Consider the following 20,768-nt stretch of genomic DNA (forward strand, 5'->3'; position numbering starts at 1 on the left):
ACGCATTCCACCCCAGCCCACCTGATGGGTCTGCTTCGCCCTGCAGAGGAGCTGAATACCTCTGCTTTACACCTCTCTGCCATCTCGGGGTGGGCTCCCAGGGCCAGACACAAAAGCTACCAAGCAGCTCTGCTCTTCTCTGCCATGACTTCTTCCAGGCCAGCTTTGTTAAGAGGTTTTTCTTACACTGAGGAAAGAGGAGACAGTCCATAGACTTATCTGTTTGCTAGTGATGCTTCGTTGGTTTTCTGATGTGTCAGTCTATGCAGTAACTGCAGAACGCTATGCGAACTTACATGCCATCAGCCCTAGGTAGCCTCTGGACTCTTGTGCAGAGGTTCCACATCTGCCCAGGTCCTGGGAGAAACAGACTCCAAGATGGGATGAATGATGTAAGCTTTTTATTATGCTCATACAAGATGATGGGGAGGAAACTGGGAAAGGCTGAGAGCAACCAACGTGACCCCAAGTGAATGAGGGAGGCTTGGACTGTCCCTAACCTCTGTGTGAACCAAGAAGGCTCTATAAGACTGCAGGGAGACTCCCTTGCCTAAGGCAGCAGCAAGACAATTACTGTCTTCCAGGTGCCTTTGCATCTGCGAGTACACACCCCGTTGTTAGCTGGAGCAACCAGCAGCCACCAGTTCACTACACCTGCAATTCCATGTTAATGAAGCAGGGTCCGTAAGCACAGCAACTTCAAAGTTAACTATTCTCAAGGTTGTGTGCTGCAAGTGAAGGTTTGCAGACTACAAACATAACAACTACACATAAACAACTACATAACAACTAAAGGAATGGGTTTAAGATCCTCCTTAGGATGCCTGCACCTCCTGGCAGAGTCCAATTGCAGCTTCCTGCTAATGCACACCCTGGGAGGTAGGAGGTGATGGCTCAAGGAGTTGAACGCCTGCCACACACCAGAGACCTGGACTGAGTTCCCAGCTTCCGGCTCCAGCCTGCCTCGTTGTGGAATGAATCAGAACATGAGAGATCTCTCTTTTTGTATCTATCTATATGTGTGTCTATCCTACAAGTAAAACAAATAAATTCTTAACAAATCTAAATGATTATCAAGTTGATCTTACGCGCTTTATGGAGTCTGATTTTATTTATGCATTTAAACATTTTTATGTCTTTTACTGAAACACAAAATGTTCATACTGGAAGGAAATTCTGAACTCTATTTTTTCACTTCAGGCTTAGCCATGTTCTAGAAAGGCAGTTTGGGGAAGAAGAATAACACAGTAGACTGTTTGTGATCCTGACGCTGCTGGCCAGGGTTGTAGCTTTAGAACCTGTTTTATTAACTAATGTGCTTCCCAAGAACTGAGTTCACTTAGAGCCAGCTTACAAGCCATCACACCAATTTATTAATATTAAAAGAAGGTAAAGTCTTTGTAGTAAAGTATGACTGTGACCTTTATTGGACCTGTTAGATCCCAGGAAGCCAAATGAAACTGGCAAGGTAAGCGAGGGGATGCAAGTGGGGACTTTAATGGAGCTTTTCCACAGCACAGGCTGGGCTTAGGCAGCTTCCGTACACAAGGGCAGAGGACCTGGAGGTTCCAATGCCTTTGGCCTAGCCTGTGAAGATAGGGCAGCTGTTGGCAGGGCACTGACTCACCCCTAGCAATACCCTTGCTGCTCTCTTACTATTTTCTTGGCTGTGTAGCAGCCAATTAATGAGTCTTTGATCTCACTGCACATCTCCTTCATTTGATCCATAAACATTTATTAAGTATGAGTATGCTAATTACACTGGATATTGGGTCTACATTGATGAATAAGGAATGAATCTACTTGCAGTGCTACTGCAAAATACACAGATGAGAGAGCTGGAGGTGTGGCATAGCATGTAAAACCACTGCCTGCAATGCCGCAATCCCATATGTGCACCAGTTCATGTCCTGGCTGCTCCACTTCTGATCCAGCTCTGTGTTAACAGCCTAGGAAAAACCCCAGAAGATGGCCCAAACACTTGGGCCCCTGCCAATACTTGGGAGACCAGGGAGAAGCTCCTGGTTCCTGGCTCCTGTCTTCAACCTGGCCCAGCCCTGAACATTGCAGCTCTCTAGAGAGTGAATCAGCAGATGGAAGCACTCTCTCTCTCTCTTTCTCTCTTTGACTTTCAAATAAATAAGTAAATCTTTAAAAAGAGAGGGAGAGCTGACTAGATTGTCTCTTGGGTAGACCCCACTATCTGGTTTCTCTGCTTCATTTGTGTAATTGTGCTAAGTGGTTTTATTGGTTGTGCTTGGAGTTAGGCTCAGCTAGGTTCGCAGTGGCTTTCAGAATCTGCTTACTCATTTCTAGTGGACCCCCAGCTCAATCCTAGCAGCTCCCACCATCCTTTCTCTTATCCTCCAGTCTCAACATCCATCCCATCCCAGCTTCTGGTGACATCACTTAATATCTTGAGAAGCACCACTTGCCAAAAACACCATCAGCTCCCTGCCTCTACACATCAAAACGACTCTGTGTCCACACTAACCTTTTCATCTGCTCCCTTGCATTGAAGAAATGCACACATCTCCTTCCATCCAGGGTCACCCACTCATGCCACTCCCACCTTTCAACTCCTGTGGCGGACTTATTCTTTCAACCACATCCTCCAGTCTGCAGCCTCCACCTTCCCATGTCCCTGGTTCCAACCCGTCTGCCTACAAACATTCCTATCTTCCCAAAACCCTGGGAAAGAAATCCTCCCCTCAACCCTTCTACTTGGGATTACCAACTTGCTTCTTCTCAGACAACACAAAGTGATCCACATGTGTAGCTCCGCTCCCTTTCCAAATGGCAGCCAATACCAGCACTCTGCCAATATTGTGACACTCTTCTCTGTGGCCTTCGAACTCCTCCTGCCTTGGATGCCAGGACATGCTCCCCTGGATGCTGATGGCTCTTTTCAATGGCTTTTCTGCTTCCCCTGTTCTTCTCTGACACTGCCTTTTCTCTCCCCCTCCCCATAAGGCCCAAGCTTCTCTCCTTGCCAAAAGTCCCTTCTCCCTCCATGCCTCTCATACAGCACCTCAATCCTCAAGGCTCCCTAATCCTCTTTGGGCTGTTGCCTCTCAAAATAGGATCTCTAGACCTCACCTCTCTCTCTCAAGCTGCTGACCTACTTTGTCTCGCCTCATTTCTACTTGCATTTCTTGCCAAGTACCTCAAACTCAATCCAACCCAAGTACATCATCTTCCCACCAAACCAGTTCTGCTGGCTGTCTGCCCTTCTTTGGTTTTTGTACTATCATCCCTCCAGGCACCCTTTCTTTGCCTGGATATTCTTATTTCAGAAGTTTCCAAGACCTTTCAGTCTGTGTCTCCCTTATTTCCCTGTATGTTGGGTTGTTTTTGGATCACACTGCTGTCACCTTGGTTCAATCCCTCACGATTAGGCTTTTACTGTTTATTTAGCATGCTAATTGCAAGTCCCCCTTCCTGCCCTTTCCTTTTTTAGTGACAGAAGATACAAATTTTTTTCTTTTTCTTTTTTTAAAAGATTTATTTATTTTTATTGGAAAGGCAGATATACAGAGAGAAGGAGAGACAAAGAGGAAGATCTTCCATCCGATGATTCACTCCCCAAGTGAGCGCAACGGCTGGTGCTGTGCCGATCTGAAACCAGGAGCCAGGAACTTCTTCTGGGTCTTCCACAGGGGTGCAGGGTCCCAAGGCTTTGGGCCATCCTCAACTGCTTTTCCAGGCCAAAAGCAGGGAGCTGAATGGGAAGCTGGATGGGATTAGAACCGGCGCCCATATGGGATCCTGGTGCATCCAAGGCGAGGACTTTAACCGCTATGCTATCACGCCAGGCCCTTTTTTTTTTTTCTTTTTCAAAAATTTCATTTGCTTGAAAGGCAGGGAGATAGAGAAAGAGAGAAAGGGAAAAGAGAGACGTGTACACTCCAAGCTGTGGGCTCACTCCTCCAGATGCTGCAACAGCCCCAGCTCAAGTCAAAACTCAGTCTAGGATTGACTGGCAACAACTCAGTCTTTTGAGCCAACACCAGTGCTTCCCGGGGTGCACATTAGCAGGGAGCTAGAGTCAGAAAAGAGCCAGGTATTGAACCCAGATCCTTTGATGTGGGATGCAGGCATCTCCAGCAGCCAGAGAACTGCTGCACCAAATGCCCACCCACCAGGCTAATCTTCCAAGTCAGCATAGGATCGTGTTACTTCCTGGCTCAAAGTACTGTGCATTTATTCTTTCAAGATTCATTTATTTTTATTGTAAAGGCAGATCAGATTTAGGGAGAGACCAAGAAAAAGATCTTCCATCCAATGGCTCACTCCCCAAATGGCACAACAACCAGAGCTGAGCCAATATGAAGCTGGGAGCCAGGAGTCTCTCACACGGGTACAAGGCTTTGGGCCACCCTCTACTGCTTTCCCAGGCCACAGGCAGGGAGCTGGATGGGAAGCGGGGCTGCCAGGACACGAACCAGCGCCCATATGGGATCCTGGTGGTTGCAAGACAGGGATTTGTTTTGAACCATCGTGCTGGGCTCCCAAAATATTGTTCACCAAATGGAAGATAGACCCCTTGATACTGAATCCAAGTTCTAATTTAGTCTCAAATACTTTCTGAAATTACCTCACTCTATGAAGGATCACAAAAATTTCATGGAAAATGCATATTATGAACAAACTATGCAGAGACTTAGAAATTTTGTGTCAAAAATTTTTCAATCTATGTTTTTCTACAAACTTTTTGAAGTACCCTTGTATTTAACTTACACACTCAACTCTCCATTCCAAACAGATCTCTCACATTCCCTAATAAAACCGTCAACTCCATTTCCGAGCCTTCTCTTACTCTATGCCCTACTTTTGCCAGCGAAATCTTCCCCAGCATTGAAAGCTTAATTCAGATTCACTGTTTCCAAGAAGCAATAAAGGATTTTTCTGATGGGAAACCCTCTCGCTATTTTTTGGAGCGTCTTGTGGGATCTGCTGCAGCTTACCCAACCACCAGCTCACGGATGTATCTTTCATGGCCCATCACTGTAAGGAAACCTGTGTCACATTTCCCTTTGTAGCTCCGGGACAGAGCCTTGGGTACTAACGCAGGAACATCATTAAGCACACTGAAGTTTGGCTGATTTTTTTTTTTCTTTTCAAGGCAAGATTTCTTGAACAAAAGCAATAGCAGACTGAATTGCCTTTTGGAACAAACTGTTATCTCATAGCAGACCAAGAACAAACAATTCACTGCCTGGCACCCAACCATGCTTTGAATTGGCACTGCCCCGGAACACAGTACATTCCAATTGCTTTTTATTTTTTTTTTTTAATATTTTTTTCAAAGAGCGTTTTGAAGTTCACAGCTAAATTGAACAGAAGGTACAGTGAGTTCCCCTGCCCTCCTTGCCCTCCCTCTGCCTACATCTTAGCCTCCCTCACTGCCAACATCCCCCACCACAAGGGCACATGAGTTCAGCTTCAAGAACTGACCTAGTCAGTCCAAGTCCATGCTCCCATTAGGGCTCACCTTGGTGATGCACTTCCCATGGCTTTGAACAAGGGTGGATGACTTGTGCCCATCATTATGTCACCACACAGAGTGTTTACTGCCCCGTATGTTCCTTCTGTTCATCTCTCCCTGGTCTCTAATCCCTGCTCACAGGGGAGCTCTCTGTCTCTCAATGTATGTCTGTCTTTCTGTCTAACTGTCTCTCTGTCTCTCCTTCTCAAACTCAATAAGTATTGTTTAAAAATGTTTTCAGATCTCCCAATAATATGCCAATAAGGTAGCCTAGAAAAAATAATTATTAGAAAGGCAAACATAACAAATTATCTACACAACAGAGGTATACTTTTTGCCTATTCATAAACACACATTTCTAAAGACTAATTATAGTTAAGAAAAGAATAGCATTCTGGGGCCAACACAGTGACATATCAGACTAATCCTCCACCTGCAGTGCCAGCATCCTATACGGGCACCAGTTCAAGTCCCAGCCGCTCCAATTTCAATCCAGCTCCCGAATGGTCTGAGAAAGTAGAGGAGGCTAGCCCAAAGCATTGGGAGACCTGGAAGAAGTTCCTGGCTCCTCGTCCCAGACCAACCAGCTCTGGCCATTGTGTCCATTTGGGAAGTGAGCCAGTACGTGGAAGATCTCTCTCTTTCTGACTTTCAAGTAATAGAAAATAAATCATTTTTTAAAAATAACCTGCATCCTAAATCTCATCAGATGAGTTCATCTTACACCTTCATTACTTCTTGCTTGAATTATTTCCCGTTAAAGCTACAACTACTTGCCTACCCAGATCAGTGAAGTACAGCTTTGCCTTTTCTTTTAAATGTCCTACGAATGTAAATCAATAAATGCTGCATCGTTTCCAGAACAATTTGATCCACAAACTTAAGAATTTAAGTTAAGGAAGAATTTGTTATCATACACAGCAATTTTTTTCTACTTCTAGGTATAATCACTGGATGACCTAGAGCTAAAAACTCACTAAGAATTTATAAATTACAGCCTGCACTGATGACAACGCTGTGTGCAGACCTTCTTCTAGCCTTGTAGCAACCATTTTTAAATCTGCTTACTTATATTTTGGGAGTTGTGGTATGTGTAGCCTGTTTATTTCGCAAAATAAGAAAGATTTCATGCAAGTGTTTTAGTAATTTTTTTTCATTTACTGGAGCTAAATCTTCAAAAAAGTAAGAAGGTAGAGGAGGGGTAGGAGAGGGTGGAAGGAGAAATCCCTGAGCCTGAGGAACTAGATCATGAAAAATAAAGAGTTACTTCATGGATCCCTTTAGGAATATTTGTAAAAGAAAAAATATCATATTTTGAAAGTACGAAATACTAGGTACACAAAAGTCCTGGAACCGAAGATCTCTGGTACTTGAGAAAGAAACTGAGTTCTTTAAACAAATGTCAGGGAAAACCTTTTATTTCGTGATTTTTTTTAATAGAGTAACACAGAGAAGGAAAAAAGGAGAGAGATCTTCCACCTGATGGGTCACCCCAAAATGGCTTGCATGGCCAGAGCTGGGCCAAGCCATAGCCAGGAGCTTCATCGGGGTCTTCCATGTGGTGGCAGGATACCAAGGACTTGGGTCACCCTCTGCTTACTGACCCAGTGCATTAGCAGGGAGCAGGATCAGAAGTAAAGAAGACGGGGGCCCGGCGGCGTGGCCTAGCGGCTGAAGTCCTTGCCTTGAGGGCCCCGGGATCCCATATGGGCGCCGGTTCTAATCCCGGAAGCTCCACTTCCCATCCAGCTCCCTGCTTGTAGCCTGGGAAAGCAGTCGAGGACGGCCCAATGCATTGGGACACTGCACCCGCGTGGGAGACCCGGAAGAGATTCCAGGTTCCCGGCTTCGGATCGGCGCGCATCGGCCCGTTGCGGCTCACTTGGGGAGGGAAACATTGGATGGAAGATCTTCCTCTCTGTCTCTCCTCTGTATATATCTGGCTGTAATAAAATGAATAAATCTTAAAAAAAAAAAAAAAGAAGTAAAGAAGACGGGACTCGAACAAGTGTCCGTATGGGATGCGAGCAGCACACAAACAGCAAGAAGTGGCAATGTATGCTCAGCACGCTGCTAACCACGTAATCCTCCCCCCTGCCGGAGTCCAGCTCCAGCCGAGTTAGGAACTCACAGAGGGTGGGTGGAGTAGCGTAAGAGAAAATAAACAGTCTTGTAGCAACTTCAGGATCATAATGGACCATGCAAGGAAACTGTCCCCTTTATTTATACAAAAGCAGTCACAAGCTCTGGCACAGACTTCTTACGTCATGGTCAAGTGGGTGTTTCACTTTAAAGCTCTCACCAGAAGTTCTCAATAGATGGTGCATATCAATCCATTCCTACTACAACCCTCCTTCTACAACTTCATCTTGAATCAGTCAAGGGAAGAAATGCATCACCAAAAAAAGGGGGGGGACCCTAAAGATGGAGGAAAGAATGAAAGAAACCCTAAACATAGATCCCTTGATTAGCATAAAGTCAATGAGGGCAGCAGAGACAGAGACAGCATGAATTGTAAAAGGCCCTTTTGCAAGATGTTATCAGCAACAGCAATTTCCAAGCTCACACTGATAGTAAGCACCAACTCAGCAGTGGCAAACAATGCCTCCAGAGATTATAGAACTCTCAGCCGGGTAATCCAGTGTCCATGCAAAGGGAGATGGAACTGCCTTCAGGTGGATGCAGAGACATCCTCCGAGGCCTGCCATGCAGAGGGAAATTCCTGGTGGCCCTGCCTGCAATGGAACAGTTCCCTTCACACCTTTCTGTCCTCCATACAGACCCAAGCACCCTTCTCAGGGTCCAGCCCTAGATTCCGGACTGCACCAGAATTCAGGAATTCTGTTTTTAAGGAATCCCATGCTGGCTGCAACTCCCATTTGGGAACAGAGTCCATAGTCCATGGTGCGTTCAGCTGCAGCTGTCATGGCCATTTGAGGAACGAGTCAGCAGATAGAAAGCCTCTCTCTCCTTTCTGTAAATCTGCCTTTCAAATAAATATTCAAAAATCTTTAAGACAAAAAAAAAAAAATCCAGGGGAGGAATTTGGTCTCATAGTTAAGATACTAATTAAGACACTCGCATCCCATACTGAAATGCCTGGGTTTGAGGTCTGGCTCCACGCCTGACACTGGTGACATTTTCAGCCAATGACAACCCCAGGAGGCAGTGGTAGTGGCTGTAGTGGCTTAGGTCCCTGCCATCCACGTGGGAGACCTAGACTGATGTCTGATTTCTGCCTGGCCCAGCTCTAGCCATCAGGTAAATCAGCAAATGAGAACAGTCTACCTCTTGAGTAGTTAAAAATCAAACAAACAGGGCCTGGTGCGAAAGCCTAGTGGCTCAGGTCCTCCCCTTGCATATGCCAGGATCCCATGTAGCCACCAGTTCTGAGCCCAGCAGCTCTGCTTCCTGTCCAGCTCCCTGCCTGTAGCCTGGGAAAGCAGTGGAGGACGGCCCAAAGCTTTGGGGCCCTGCACCCAGGTAGGAGATCCAAATGAAGCCCCTGGCTCCTGGCTCTGGATCTGCTCAGCTCCAGCCATTGCAGCCACTTGGAGAGTGAACCAACGGATGGAAGATCTTCTTCTCTGTGTCTCCTCTCTGTCTATCTGCCTTTCCAACAAAAATAAATAAATCTTTTTTTTTAAACAAACAAACAACAACAAAAAGTCACCTAGAAGAACAAAGAGCTAGAAAACTCTGTGTACCTAAAGATTGTGGAGAAGATCACCCCCTGCTACATAGATTGTAAAATCAACACAGGAACAAGAACTTGGTGTAGTGGTGTGGTGGTCACGATGCCTCTTGGAATGCCTGCACCCTGGGTCAGGGCCTGACTCAGCTCCAGTTCCGCCTTCCTGCCAGCTGTGTGCCCAGGGATGGGTGCCTGGACGTGGAGACCTTCCAGCTGCTGGCCCTGGCCTGGCCCACTGAGCTGTTGGAGGCATTCAAGAAGCGAACCGACAGATGGGAGAGCTCTCTGTCTTTGCTTCTCTAGCTTTCAGGACACATCAACTAATATTCGATCGTTTTTTCTTCTGATCAAGGAGACAAGAAACCATTTTTTGAATATAGAATTCTGTTGGCGGTTGACCTCACCACTCTTACTCCCTAAGGGCCCTTTAGGGATGTCAACGACAAATGCCAAGCAGAGATTCCCCTAGAATGAGCCACTTCATTCAAGGGCAGGGAACACGGGTGACGTTACAAGCTGTGTGCACATCCAAGGATGCGGAAGCAAGGGGAGAACCTTAAAAGCAAGATAAGGAGGGTTGTGTAAGCTGCTTTGAAGTACTAGTTCTTGGCATTAAGGGTGGCATCACTCCAGACTGGAAGATGTCCTTGCGAAAGTAGTGTGTGTGTGTGTGTGTGTATTTGTGTGTGTATGAGTGAGTGTGTGTTTGTGTGTATCTGTGTGTGTGTATGTGTGTGTGTGCAGTTTTTCTCAGTAGCCTTTCTGTAAGGTTGTGGTTCTGGCAGTTTTGTGGGAGTTCTTGATATCAGGTGTACAGGCATGCAAGCCCCTGCTTCTGAATCACCTGCGTGTATTTTTTGTTGGAGTTCGCCACAAGCAGCTTCATTTGAACTCTAACAACTTTCATGGGGGTTTTGTTTTGAATTTTATTTTCTTGGGGCCCCGTATGGGCATACTGCCAAGATCCCATATGGGCACCGGTTCTAATCCCGGCAGCCCCATTTCCCGTCCAGTTCCCTGCTTGTGGCCTGGGAAAACAGTCTAAGGATGGCCCAAAGCTTTGAGACCCTGCACCCATGTGGGAGACCTGGAGGAGGCTCCTGGCTTCAGATCAGCGCAGCTCTGGCTATTGCAGTTACTTGGGGGGTGAATCATTAGATGGAAGATCTTCCTCTCTGTCTCTTTTTTCAAAAGGTAGAGTTAAAGAGAGAAAATAGGAAGAATAGGAGGGACTCCATTCACTTGGTCAGTTCCCAGAAGGCCAGAAACGACAAGTTTGGACTAGGCTGAAGCTAGGAGCCTAAGGATCCTTCTGTGTCTCCTGCAGGAATGGCTAGGGTCAAAGAACTTCTACTTTTCGAAGTAGGGAGGTGGATCGAAAGTGGAGCAGCCAGGGCTTGAACTGACAGCTGTAAGGGATGCCAGCGTTGTCGACAGCAGCCTAACAGACTCCACCACAACACTGAGCCCTCCCGGGGATTTTTTGGCACACTCTAAAGGAAAGCCTTGCTCACATTGACAGGTGGCTGTGTGTCGGCTTCCACTGTGACGCTTGAGGAAACTAAACAGAATTACACTTTTTCTTCCGGTTAATACGATTTTGCAAAAAGTTAAAACACCTGTGAGGGGGAAAAAAAGGTTTTATCCAGACACAGGTGAAACAAGAAATAGCCAACATAGTCACACAAAGTCTATGGTGTGAATCAAATAATATAACAATAGCAACATATTATTCTGATAGGTGTGTTTTGTTTTAAAAGATTTATTTATTTTTATTGGAAAGGCAGATTTTCAGAAGAGAGGCAGGGAGAAAGATCTATCTGCTGATTCACTTCCTAAATGGCCACGACGGCCGGAGCTGAGTTGATCCCAAGCCAGGAGTCAGGAGCCTCCTCTGGCTCTCCCAAGCGGTTACAGGGTGCCAAGGCTTTGGGCCACCCTCTGTTGTTTTCCCAGGCCACAAGCAGGGAACTGGATTGGAAGTGGAGCAGTTGAGAAACAAACCTGCACCCACACGGGATTGTGGCACATGCAAGGTGAGGATTTAGCCATTGAGCCATCGCACTGAGCCCAATAGGTGTGTTTCTTAGTTTCAGCTTTGAAATTTGGAATTTTCTTTGCAGTCATAATCAGTTACAGGTAACACAGGAACTCTTGTAGAGTAAGCCATTGTATTAGTCAGCTTTTCATTGCTACAATTGTATACAGAAAAGAAGCTGCTTAGGAAAGAAAATTTGGGTGCCAAGCTCAGAGGTTTGCAGTCCGACATCAGGGGACCCTAGTGATTCAGGCACAGGGTGATCACATACTGAGTCAGGAAGCAAGCAGAGACAGGGAGCACACTCTTGGTTTGTTCTGTTTGATTGTTTAAGATTTATTTTATTTATCTGAAAAGCAAAGTTACAGTGACATGGAAGAGACCCATGCACTGGTCCATTCTCCAAATGGTTCCCAACAGCGCAAACTGAGCCAGAGCAATGCCAGGAGCCAGAGCATTTCTTCTGAGTCTCTCATGTGCGTGCAGAGCCCCAAGCACTTGGGACATCTTCCATGTTTCCCAGGCACATTAGCAGGGACCAGAACCAGCACCGCTATGCATCAGGTGGCAGTTTAACATGCTATGCCACAGTGCCCGCCCCAGGAGCACACTCTTGCTTCACACTCGTGTGCCTTTTTCTCTCTGCAGCATCACAATGATTTAGTCAACAAAGCTCCTCCCTGACAACTATATTCAGTCTCATCAGTTTCCAAGCTCCACCCTCAGACATCTGCAAGCAAATTAAGTTCTATTCTTAATCAGTTAACCTAATAAACTGGGGATCAAGCACTTCACACGTGGGCCTTTTGGGAAGGACACTAAAATTTTTTTTTAATTACATTGCATTATGTGACACAGTTTTATAGGCACTGGGATTCCCCCCACCCCTCCCCAAAACCTCCCCACCATGGTGGATTCCTCCACCTTGTTGCATTACCACAGTTCAAGTTCAGTTGACATTCTTTCATTGCAAGCATATACCAAGCATAGAATCCAGCATCTTATTGTCCAGATAAGTTCAACGGCTTGTTGGGGAGACCACATCTGGTCTGAAGGTAGAGCCGGCAGAGTATCATCCCAATCAATTAAAAGCCCCAACATAACATCAGCAACAATTTATAACATTATGGAATTAATTGACATAGTATTGAGTAATCAATATGTTAAAAAAATGCAAGTTTTTTACCACATCCTGTGACTTCTTCATTGACATTTCAATTTTAGTTTATATACAACCGGGTTCTACACACCTTAAAATGGCTATAGATTATTATTTAGCTGTCTCATGTCTGTTTTCATTATAGTATTTAGCATTTTATAGCATGGAAGCATAGTTTTGCTGAACCTGGCTTTTTTTCAGGTAGTCTAGACTGGCTTATAACTCTAACAAGGCATATGTCAACAGTTTAGGTGAACAGTTTTAAGAGGGGTGTGCAGAGAAATCTTCAACACCCTAACGAGGAGTAACTAATCTTTGTGTCCCACCTAGTAAGGTATAAGTGAATCCACGTGATCGTTTCCTGTCTGATTCTAAGCTTTCCTTATTGTTCTCTATCTATTCTAGAGTTTTTGTTTGTTTGTTTGTTTGTTTGTTTTGAGGGGTTCCCGGAGCAAGCCTGATGGTTATTGCCAGAGAGGGTGGGAACCCAAAGTTGGAACCAAGTGAGGAAGAGAAAGCTCCGCTCCCTAGTCCTAAAGGAAGTTTACTGTTCTTCTGTTTCTGAGGACTGCTCAGGGCTCCTGGCTATTGTTCTGACGCCCTTGGATCCTGCGAGGAAGGATTTGGACTTCTTTCATCCCATGTGGTAGATCCATGCGAGAGTGGATGACCTTAGAGATCTTGGCCTCCGAAGGCACTCCAATTCCCCATGGTCTCCTTGGCAGTTGGGATGTAGTCCTTGGTGCTCGTACTGATAGTCCTTGGTGAGGATCCGGGAGTCTTCAAGGTTGGCATACAAGCCTCCTCTTGTCCCCCTGCTCCGCTCTGGGGTCCCCTCCTGCTCTGCTTCATGGTGCATTTTTTCTCAAGAAGCAAGGTCAAATTGCATGTACCAGGAGGAATTTAGACTAGATCCGTTGTTCTCAAATATGGGTGTGCCACACAGTGTTCTCAAGGAGAGCTCCTCCGTGTAACAACCTGCTAGGCCCTCCTTCCTCATCCTCTCCCCAGCTTCTGATTCAGTAGGTCTAGTGCAGGGTGCAAGGATTTGCATATTTGACAAACCTGGAGGCGATGCTGAGATGCTGGTCAGAGGGCCGCCCTTTGGGAGTCACTGGTGCAGTCTGCATGGCTAATCTCAGGGGACTGCACTAACCAGATGTGCTTGCAAGAAAGGGAAGTCCTGGCTTCTCCCTATACGGCTGTTCTGGGTGCAGCCCAGGGTTGGACTGGGAATCATAAGTCATCCTCTTCCATATGCTTCCGTATTAGGTCTGACTGCAAGTTAGAATCATCAGGAGGAGCTTTTGAAAACTGCCAAACTCTGGGTCCAACCTCCAGACAATCTGACCAAACTGGTTTGTGTAGAGGCTGGGAAAGTCTGTCATCACATTCCTAAGCACCTGAGATCCTTGAAAAACACACCAGGGAAGGTAGGAGGGAGGGAGAGAAGTATCATTATGCTCTTAAAACTGTCTAGATGAAATGTGTTCCCTTTATGGGAAGGCCTGGCTCAAGACTCTTGGGGGGCATGTTGACCTTCATTTTTTGTTTTTGTTTCTAAATTAGCGATTTTATTTCTGAGGGTAGTTTTCAAGTTTGCAGAGAAAAAAAAAATGGATAGGGGTTATAGCTTCAATATCCTCCCTCTCAATTTCTCCTATTACTAACATCTCGTGTTGCTGTAGATATTTATTATAATTGGTGAACATTGATGAATGTTGGTGAGTTAGTATTCATGAAACTTCATGGTTTCCCTTAAGTTTGCTTCTTTGTGCTACACAGTCTGTGATCTTGCCAAATGGATAATGCAACGCATGTTGCAAATTATTAAGTCATGTCATTAATTATCATGCACAACATGGCTCAATTCCCCTTATCCAGCTTTGCTTTCTACAATTTCAGTTATCCACAGTCTGAAAATATTAAATAGAAAATTCTAGAAATAAAAAGTTTATATTCACATCATTTTATTACAGTATATGAGTATATTTTTCTCTTATTAGTTATTGTTAATCTCTTAATGTACCCAATTTACAAGTTAATCTTTATTGTATTTATGTATATAGAGGAAAAAACTACCATATATAGTTTAGTTGTCATCTGTGATTTCAGGCATACGCTGGGGTCTTTTTAACCTTTTCAACCAAGGGTAAAGGATGGCAAGTTTGCTTTGGTATTTTAATATTCTTATTTTATCCACTTGAGAGGAACAGAGACATACATAGAGATAGAAATCTACCATCTGCTGACTCATTCCCCAAATGCACCCAACAGTCATAAATGAGCCACAGTGAAGCCAGGAACCAGGAACCAGGAACCTAGTGAAGGACAGGGTTCCCCACAGGTAGCACCCTGCTGTCTCCCCGGATACATGCTGGCAGGAAGCTGAAATTGGCAGTGGAGCGAGGATTTGATCCCAACCACTGTAAGGACAATTCCAGATTCCTCTTCCAAAGTTGCCCAGCTCCTGCTTCTGTATCTCTGTCACCTGTTGGTTGAGTCTCAGGGTAAGTAGTTTGGAGTGAGAACCCTTACCTTTGTTGCTTTACTGTGCAAATACTAAACTCTCCTTTTGCGAATGCTGATGTCTCTGAGCTTGGCTTACAGGATGCATCAGGCAGTGCAACCAATGTACTGTTCCAACAGGTTGTTTTTATAAAATCCTTATCTTCTAATGGTACAAATAAAGGTGTTTATGAATAAAAGACATTTATAACATCTGTGGCTTGCTTCAAAATAACCCAATGGAGTGGCCAGGCACTTGGCCTAGCAGTGAAGACATTTGTGTGCCTGGGTTTGACCCCTGCCTCCAGCTCCTGACTGCAGCTTCCTGTCGATGCACACCTGTGGAAGCTGCAGTGATGGCTCAGGTAATAGTGTTCCTGCAATCCAGATGGGAACCCTGGGCTGAGTCCTTGACCCGTCCACAGCACTCAAGGGCATTTGGGAAGTGAACCAGTGGATGGAAAAGTGCCTCTGTCTCTTCCCCCATCCTCACCTGTAACTCTTTCATATAAATAAACTTTTCATTTGAACAAAGATAAGCCATGGATGCTCTTCCTCTTGGTCTGCTGGGTTTCTTTGGGCAACAAGTCTTTAACCAAGCATAGATATTTTTACATGAAAGCCATTTTGCTCATTTAACAAACGCTGATGATATACATGATACTCATTGAGGCAGGTTTGTGGAAAGAGCCACTGTGCAAGCACAGTCCTCACCAAGTCTGACGAGGTCAAACCTCCTAACTGGACAGCAGGACTGCCGGATCAGCTTTGATGCATAAGTGGAACATACCCAAACAACAGGGGACACAGGGGAAGCATCTAGGTAAGCCTAGAAACAGCTTTTGAGTTGAAACTTGAAGATCAAGTTCTTGTTGGCCAGCACCAGGACCAGGAGCAGGAGGTTACTGCAGAAAGAAGGAAATGGATTTGCAAGGCATGGCATGAAACCACAGGCAAGCTCTTGGAACTTCAAGCATTTGTTTTGCTGTATTATAAAGTGGGAGGTCACTGAAAGAGGTAGGTTAGCTTCCTGAAGTATATAAAGCCAATCTGAATTGTCAGCCTTATGTGAAAAGAAATTTTAGTGTGCAAGTTGGTAAGCATGGAGACAGTTACAACCCAAATCTTCCTCTCTGATTTGGAGGCCAGGAAAAGATTTCAGGGGGTCAGGAAAGAGAAGTTGGAGTATAGACATATGATTGGCAATTTTTGATTGGCTGGGCCTTGTCAGGACCCATGAATGGATTAGTATGAGAAAACCCAGTCAGCCAATGTCATAACATCAAACACCTCCACTTCCCAAAGCTGGTTGTTTTGTTACTACTAAATTCTCCACCTGCAGGTTCTATGAAGGGATGCGTAATTTGTAGGTCACAGGCCTCCATTGGCCCTCTGCTGCCCAACTTGCCAATCTAGTTGAGACAGACTTAGGCCAGCTTGGTGGTGAAGCCTGTAAAACAAGAACCAGTGATTTTGTGACCAGGCTTTCACAACTGGGATCTACTGTTAGAGAATGGCCCAAGGTGGTTTTCTCTTGATAGCCACAATGGCCAGGACTGGGCCAGACCAAACCAGGAGCTTTATCCAGGTCTCTCACTTAGTGTCGGGGTGCAGCCACACCAGCCATCTTCTGCTGATTTCCCCCAGTAAAATAACAAGGAGCTGTATGGGAAGTAGGGCAGCCAAGACTAGGCCCGGCACCCATATGGGACGCTGGTATTGCAGGAGGCAGCTTTTACGCACTATACCACAATGCCGGCCCCAAGTCCCTGCATTTTTGGACAGTACTGAACATATGCAGTGGGAACCCAGAGAACTGCATGTGACACAGCCTGGGCATATGCACGTGGGGAATCCAGCCAAAGCAATCGAAGAAACTAGCGCACAACAGGAGTTCAAAGATACCAGGACCCTCATTGACACAACAATCAGAATCAGAAGTCTATCTGACCACGTCAGTCTGATTCCAAGGTCCTTCAATCTGAAATTGCCGCACCAGGTGTTCCCGCACACCATCTTTCTCCCACTTAACCCACAAGGCTTTTTCAGGCCCCCAGTTGAGGAGGTAAATTTGACTCCTCTTCTCCTGCCCCCTCCTGGGAAGAAAGACTTTTTCTTCTCCAAAGAGGCCATGCAGATTGTGCAACAGAAAGTAGACCTACCTTGTTTATTCAGTAATAAAACAGAGAATCCTAGCAGAGGGTTTTAGAGTTTCAGGGTATCCAGAAGAGACCCAATTAAAGGGGCAACTTTGGTGGGGGAAGCCTAGAATCTGTCCTCCAACCTCACTCACCATTATGCTTTACTATCCTAAGATAAAACTGCTCCCTAAAAAAGCCTCCAAAGCACTTGAGAAATACCTGCTAAGACTTGTCTGAGGAGAGTCACACACAGTTACTCATCCTGTCCATCAGACTAAGGTGACTTGATGAATGTGCATGAAAGGTCCGTTTTACCTTAGCCATTTGTAGTACCTGCCCATAACATTTTGTCCTTTATGCTTTCCTTTTTTGTATCTATTCCAAGAAATATCCTTCTTAAAACGAACTTGTAATCTTCAGCGTACCTGCCTCTGAGAATGTTTGCAATCAATCTTGCTCTAAAAGCAGTCATTCCCAGCCTGTGAGAAATTTGACCCAATTTACCTAAAGCCTGTTATTTATATGCCAAGCCAGCATATATTCAAGGTATCCTGCTAAGGGAAAACTTGCTGTTGTGGAATACATAAAACTGACCATTGTAGAACATTCCTGGGACTCCTTAAAAGTTACGGGGCTTATGTCTTCCAGGTCCATGTTGTCCATTTTATGCCCTTAATGTGGGGTGAATAGGCAGGTAGCTGGTTTCTACTCCGTAGGAGGAAGCTGCTGAAAGCCTTCACATATAATACCATCTTCCTACTTACTTGTCAACCAAAATGCTCCTTTCCCAGGATGCAACTACTTCAGCCAGATCCTAATGGGGGGAAACACCACGAAAATATGGAGCTTATGTTTCACAAGGAGCTTGCGGGAATACCCTAAAATTCCAAGGCGGCTTCACACCTATAGATGCGCCATGCCCTACTTTATAAAAGAGGTCCACTCAGGAGAGTTCCAACTGCCTCTCACCTGGGGATAATACACACAGGCGCTCTTCTTCCCTCCCTCAATTTCCTCCTTTCGGGCATTCCTCTAGCCTGCTTATAATGGGTGTCACTCTGTATGGGGCATCCCACACTCATGTGAGCCTGTGTGTTCACTTACTCACATTTTAAACAAACTGTGTTATCACTACATACCTTACACATCTCTGTACCTGGAATGTCGGTCTTTGTGTGAGGCGAGGAACTGGGGAAAAAATATTAGACCTGTGTCCACATCACCCTGAGTAAGCCTTCTATTAACTTTTCTGTAGAGACTGATTATTTGTGTCAATATCCACTATTCTAGGTCTGGGACTCAGGTAAGATCTTAAACTTGTAAAATCTGGGGATTTTTAAAATTAACTTCCCGATAAGAAAGGAAGAAGAAACCCAACTTGGATGCACTCATGCATTGTGGACAAGGCTGAATTTTGGAACTCAGATGGAATTCAAGAAAAGACAAAGAGGAGGGGCCAAGGTCATGGTGTAGCACATTAAACCTCCACCCATGGCACCAACTTGCATCCCAGCTCCTCCACTTCTCGCCCAACTCCCTGCTAATGGCCTGGGAAAGAAACAGAGGAAGGAGGCCCAAGTCCTTGGGCCCTTGCAACAATGTGGGAGACCCAGAAGAAACTCCTGGCTTCAGACTGGCTCAGCTCCAGCCATGGTGGCCATCTGGGGAGTGAACCAGCAGATGAAAGATTAGTAATCTCTCTTTGTCTCTCCTGTCTTTGTCATAACTCTGCCTTTCAACTAAAAACAAAAACAAAACAAGCCATGTATATATAAAGACCAAGAGGAAACTCATGAAGAGTTAAGGTCCAATGAAAACATGTGGTCTGACCACCAATAACCCCTACCTACAGATTCCTACACAAATAAGGTGAGTCAATTAAAATTTAATCTTCTATTATTTTTTTTAAAAAATATTGATTTATTTTTATTGCAAAGTCAGACACACAGAGGAGGAGAGACAAAAAGGAAGATCTTCCATCTAATGATTCACTCCCCAAGTGAGCGCAATGGCTGGTGCTGTGCCGATCCAAAGCCAGGAGTTAGGAACTTCCCCCAGGTCTCCCACACTGGTGCAGGGTCTCAATGCTTTGGGCCATTCTCGACTGCTTTCCCAGGCCACAAGCAGGGAGCTGGATGGGAAGTGGAGCTGCCGGGATTAGAACCAGCACCCATATGGGATGCAGGCACATTTAAGGCAAGAACTTTAGTCGCTAGGCCACTTGTCGGGCCCAAAAATTAATCTTCTCAACTTCTTTTCCTGCAGCAATAGTGTCTTTCAAAAAATTATTTATTTTTTTATTTTAGAAGCAGAGTTACAGAGAGGAGAGACCGAGAAAGATCTTCCATCTGCTGGTTCACTTCTCAAATGGCTGCAACAGCTGGAGCTGAGCCGATCCAAAGCCAGGAACCAGGAGTTTCTTGTGGGTTTCCCATGCCCCACCACAGCGGAGATCCAAGGATACAGGAGAAGACCCTCCATGTTGAGGGCTACAGCCACAGGGACAGGCCAAGCTTTGGAGATGAGCTCCAATCTGTCACAGCCTGAGCTCTGGACTTGGGTGGAGCAGCAGGCAGTCCTTGAAGTTACTAGGCTTAACTGTATCTTCAGTCCTGGAGTAATAGAAGCAGGGAAGCTCAGTTCCTACTTCCAATGCCATCACTGTCGCCTTGATCTCTTCCCCTTGGCTTGCAGTCCCTCTGCCTCTGCTTTGATGACCACAGGTCAACTTTGATGGAGAAAGGACAGAAACCTTAGACCCATTTGGCCTCTCACTTGCATGACAGCAAACAGGCCTTCTACCTCGCAGCCCTGATAGCACAGTCCCTCTGTGCCTCTATGCACACACCACACTTTGAAGAACCCAGCCTCAGTCTAACACTCCTCACTCTTCCCAGGCTCTCTCTATCTCGGCTGCCCAGCCCAGGATCTCCCCCTATCAGGACAGTCCAGCTTTAGGGCAGCATCCCCCTCCCCTTGCCAAGCCTGTTTAAAAATAAACCTGGTTGGTGCAATTGCTCAGTGACAAAATCCTCACCTTGCAGGTGCCTGGATCCCATATGGATGCTAGTTCGTGTCCAAGCTGCTCCACTTCCCATCCAGCTCCCTGCTTGTGACCTGGAAAAGCAGTCAAGGATGGCCCTGCACCCACATGAAGCTGAAGAAGCTCCTGGCTCCTGGCTTTGGATCTGTTCAACTCCAGCCATTGCCGACATTTGGCGAGTGAACCAGCGGGTGGAGGGTCTCGCCTTCTCTTTGTAAATCTGATCTTTCCAATAAAAATAATACATCTTTAAAAATACATAAATAAACCTGGTCAGGCTCTCGTTTCATTCTCTGTCCCATTTTTTTCCTTACACACTCCTTATTGAAGACTAACTCATCAAATTAAGGAACGGACACATGACAGGAGACCAAGGAATACAAAGTTAAGATTCTAGTTATCACTTCTGCAATTAGCACCCTAATGCTGGACTCTGTTTTGAAACACTTCACAGGAACCCCAGGCTTCGCACAAATCAAGTAATAGCCATCTACACCTAGACCCCGGACAGACTGGAGCCTATCTACCCAACACTGAAAAACAGGATGGCTATGCTATTGCTGACCACTCAAGGACCCAACAACACCGTGGACCAACCAGACAACTGCCAAGGAGCTGATCATGCATTGCTCAACTGTCACTTTGTAAGATTCACTATTCTTAATCCCTTAGTTTCCAGGAATTGAGCCTGGCTTTG

Source organism: Ochotona princeps, chromosome 8 (assembly GCF_030435755.1).
Source record: "Ochotona princeps isolate mOchPri1 chromosome 8, mOchPri1.hap1, whole genome shotgun sequence".
Lineage (NCBI taxonomy): Eukaryota > Metazoa > Chordata > Mammalia > Lagomorpha > Ochotonidae > Ochotona > Ochotona princeps.